Consider the following 4,697-nt stretch of genomic DNA (forward strand, 5'->3'; position numbering starts at 1 on the left):
GAGTGTCTCTCTAAGCTCGTCACACTCACACAGGAGACCTTTGTGTCGGAGGGTCACCCCGTTTCTCTCTTCATTAGCCCATCCATTTTAACTCGGAGCAGTCCTGTAGGGATACAGACCCAAAGAGGTGGAGGACGGACTAGCAAACTGAAGTGAGGCGAGCCCTTGGAAAAGGAAGTCCACTAATGCGTTTCCCATCTTCTCCAAGGGAAGCTAATCTTGCCTCCCCCTTTCCTCAAGTCCCCCACCTGCTCCTCATTTCAACTCCATCTGGAAACATCTCCCTGACCAGAGGAAGGAAGAGTTACACAGTTTTCTTCCTCAGTATAGTTCTAGGCCCCCCCAGGCCAGCTGAAAGCAAAATAATAAGCGTGGTGTGTGGCGCTGACCGGGCCTCAGAAGGGAAACCAGCTTCCCCTCCACTTAAGCCTGAAGGAAGGAAGCAGGAAGTCCTGCTTGGGGACGGGCTGTCCTATTACCTCCTGACCCTCTCCCTAATCAAGAGTACAGAGTGAAGGGCAAAAAGCAGAGCCTCTGCAGCACTTTCCACCCCTCTCTCAAGATGAGAGACCTCGTCTTGTATAAGAAACAATACTGATGGTGACTCCTACGTGTTTATGCCACGCCAGGCAGCAGGTCAGGCCCCTACTGAGCTTCACAACTGTGTGAAGAAAGAAACACACTCATCATCACTTTACAGACAGGAAACTCAGTCCCTGAGCGGCTGACTTGGAGAGGTTGGAACCCAGAGCTGCCTCATGTCTGAGGCCTTCAGTCCTGCCTAGGGTTGGGTTGGCTGAGGTTAAACCCTCCCATGACTCCAGGGTCTCTAGATACTGGAGCATTAGCCTTCAGATTGTTGCAGTCGTGCTGTTGGATGTACAGCGTTGACATGCATCTAGTGCTCATCAAGACCAGCTGCTCATAGAGCAAGATTCAGAAATGTGTAAAGTGAAGTTCTGGATAACTTACTAGTATAATATGCATGTAATCGGATGTCCGGTATCTTCTCATTCTTTTCATCCAGGTCTGCCTGCTATACCTGCCCTCCTCATGAAAGCACTATCAGGAAGGATGAATGTAGTTAAATATGACAATAGGGACAGTGGGTGGGTTTGCATCATATCATCTACCTAACTTCTTAAATCCTCTTTTAATTNGCCTTTTTCCAGGGTGATCTCATTTGGTTCCACACTTGAAAGAACATTCATGGATAAAGGCAAAATAAAGATATTTTTAGACATATAAAGACTGAAAGCATTTGTATGTCACTGGCCCTGGCTGACAGGACTACTAAAATAAGGTTAAAAAAAAAGTTTTTGTGCCATGGGCTCCTCTGGCCAACTGGTAGAGCCTATCAACTTCTTCTCAGAATAGTGTTTCTAAATGCATATAACAAAATACATAGGATTAAGCAGGAAAATAACTCTATTGAAATATAGGTATTGAAATACTAAAACAAGATGGGATTTAGTAATATTTTACTTCTTCAATAATCTATTCAATTAAAAGATTTCATGAGGCAGGTTTAATAACTATCACATTTTAAGTGGTGATGGGAATAAACTAGATTTTGAGGATCTGCAACATAATAATGTGATATAAAAATATCTGTGATTTCTATTTCTATAAAGTCATTGGTATAAGTAATTCTACTGTGGTTTATTTCCTATGTTTGTAATTAAAGAAAATTCTAAATTTCATGAGAGGTTAGTGAAAATACAGGTGCATTTTTTTCCTACTCAAGCTCATGGATGCCCTGAATTTTACTCATGTGGTGTCCATAAACCTAGGTTAAGGATATATTTAAGAAAGAAGAAATTTCAGAATGGCCGGTTTGCTCTGGTGGTTAGAGTGCAGGGCGCAGTGCTTATGGCACCAGGGTTGCCAGTTCGATCCCCACATGGGCCATTGAGATGTGCCCTCCACAACTAGATTGAAACAGCTACTTGACTTGGAGCTGATGGGCCCTGAAGAAACACACTGTTCCCCAATAATCCCCAATAAAAAGATTTTTTAAAAAATAAGAAAAAGAAAAAAGAAGGGAATTGAACACTCGAGAACTGATAGTCTAAAAACTATTTTTGACTCTTAAATTTTTTAATTATTAGTTTTGTAAATTATTAGTTACAAATGACTAATTTGAGGCAGGATTAATTATAAAAGAAAATATGAATTAAAATACTAAGGAGCATAGTAGGTGTTCAGTGAATACTTTGCTAAGGAATACATGAATCAAGGGGAAATTTTGTTTTGCCTCTCATCTCTTTTTCAGCTGGGTAGGGTGTATACATCATCAGGGGAATTCAGTGCTTCCAAAAGCACAGTCACAGCATAGCTTTGTTTGCTAACACTGTGCACGCTAATGTCCCCTGCACTCCCTTCTGCTTGTTAATAGAGTCACAGGAGTCTGCCTGTATGTACGGAGAGGCACTCCATCATCTTAGCCAAGGGGTGGAAGTAATTTCTGAGGTAGAAGTAGACAACCCCAGCACATAACAGATTCTCAATAAACTTTCTAAGACCTATAATATGAACATATCACTGATAGGTCAATATCATCTTCTGGTCAACCAGAGAAGGCCATCCCTGTGGTAAAAATTGCCACCTCCCAAGTGGGCACCCCACCTCCTTCCAGAGTCCCCACTTTCTTCTTTTCACTATATGTCTAAGAGTTATGTCCCCATACTAACACTATTCTCAGTTCTTCAGAGGAATGGTGTGTTCTTTTTTCAATGCCCTTTCAAGAATACTAATATGTCAGGCATAATGACAATGTTTGCTTGAGAAATAAATCGGATAAGGCTGGCTGACGCCTGTAACTATGAAGAACAACAATGGCTCTGAAATTCAGCCCCAAGAAAGGGCCTAAAATAAGATCTCTGAAGAGAAGTATCAAGTTGAGGGCAGCTGTTGTGAGAATGGAAAATGAAGCACAAATGAAAATCCATCAAACTTTCTGAAGTTCAACTCCTTGGGGAGAAGGGAGAATGTGGAACGCTGAAAAACAACAAAGCTTGTGACGTAGCTTTGTGGAAATTAAATATTTGATCGTTAGCATCACTTTTTATTTTACCTACAGTAAGTGACTTTTGAAGAAAAAATGGAAAGGTACAGAATTTCCAGACATTACACATATTACTCGGTAAAGTAGCTCCTGTTCAAAACAACTTGCCTGTTTTAATATTGGGGAGAAGCATTTGTTGTTCATGTCAAGTGGCTTACCTGTAGATTTACTAAATTTCCTGCCTCCCCAAATCTAAGTTGTTGCTTTGACACTGTCTTTATTCGCTGTCTGTTCTGTATCATACAGTTGTGGCAAATTCTGAGGGTCTGTTTGATCTCCTAGTCAGCCTGGGGACCAGCATGGTGAACCCAAAGGTTAGTTGCCTTGGGTTCCACTTGGTACTTTTTGAGTTTTTCAGAAATAGATGGAGTAAGAGATTAAGTGAAAGGTGTTCACCGTGGCTGCGACTGCCCTTTGAAATGACCCTGCATCATGCAAATTGTCACCTTGCTGCATGGAAGTTGCCCAGCCCTCCACAGCTCGCTCTAGTGGCCTATCCCAGGACAATGAAGGGTCCAGTTTTCCAAGCTCAAGACCTTTCCAAAACTACATTGCTTTCTATAATTCAAAGTTCACCTCTTAGGACCACAAAACTATTTTTAGACCTGACACATAGTACGCAAAACAGAGCTACATATCAACAATACATCATTATTCCAGGCCCACACCCCTTGAGTTTGCCTCATCTGACCCGAAACAGTGAGAGGAAAAACTACATATATTTTTAGACTTTTCCTGAATTCCTCAAATGTCGTTCCATTTTCCACTTTATCTAGGGCTATTAAGATCTGGCCTTTGTGTTTTACATGGTAGTATGGCTACACACTTAGGATTTACCTCTGCCTGGGACCTTTATATGTGAACCTGCTGGGCTCTCGTTAACTGTGGGCACTCTTACGAATGGCCTCTGGCCCTTGGATCACTTACTAGTCTGAACTGGAAATTCTCCCATATCATCCGTTCCTAAGAGCCAGAATCGCCTTATACATCAGTGCCTGCCCAGGGATTATTTATATGTACTAACTAACAAGAGACATATTTAAGTATATGTCTGTGTTTAAAACCATAGAATTTTCCAGGAATGTAATGACTTAAAGAGAGAAAACTGGTTTCCTAAACCCAGTAATTCACACACACGCACACATTCATCCCTCTGAACTATAAAATCAACCACATAATTCTGAACCATAGAGGCATCTAGCATATTTGACACCTGTACCACATCTTTTATTAACTTCTCCCTCTTTTATATGAGAAGATTATTTTCAGTAATAATCCTTATTTTCTTGATTAATATCTAGATTTAAAGCAATGGACTAAAAATAAAACATTTCACTTTAAAATATTATTAAAATTCAATAAAACATTTAAGTATAAGCTCAAATTTGTACTTGCCAAATAAAAAGAGTATACTTTGCAGCTTACACTCTCCTTCACTGTTCTAAACTTCAAACATTAATAAAAAATCTATGTTGTCTGATAGAATGACAGAATGATAGCAACTGCTGTCCAGTTTTTGTTTTGTTTGTTTGTTTTTGTCTTTACAACCACTATGCCAACATCATTGATTTTAAATCTACTGTTCAAGGGCAGGGATGGACATGACACATCCCAGGGGCTAGAGACACTT

The sequence above is a fragment of the Hipposideros armiger genome, unplaced genomic scaffold, assembly GCF_001890085.2.
Source record: "Hipposideros armiger isolate ML-2016 unplaced genomic scaffold, ASM189008v1 scaffold_499, whole genome shotgun sequence".
Taxonomy (NCBI): Eukaryota; Metazoa; Chordata; class Mammalia; order Chiroptera; family Hipposideridae; genus Hipposideros; species Hipposideros armiger.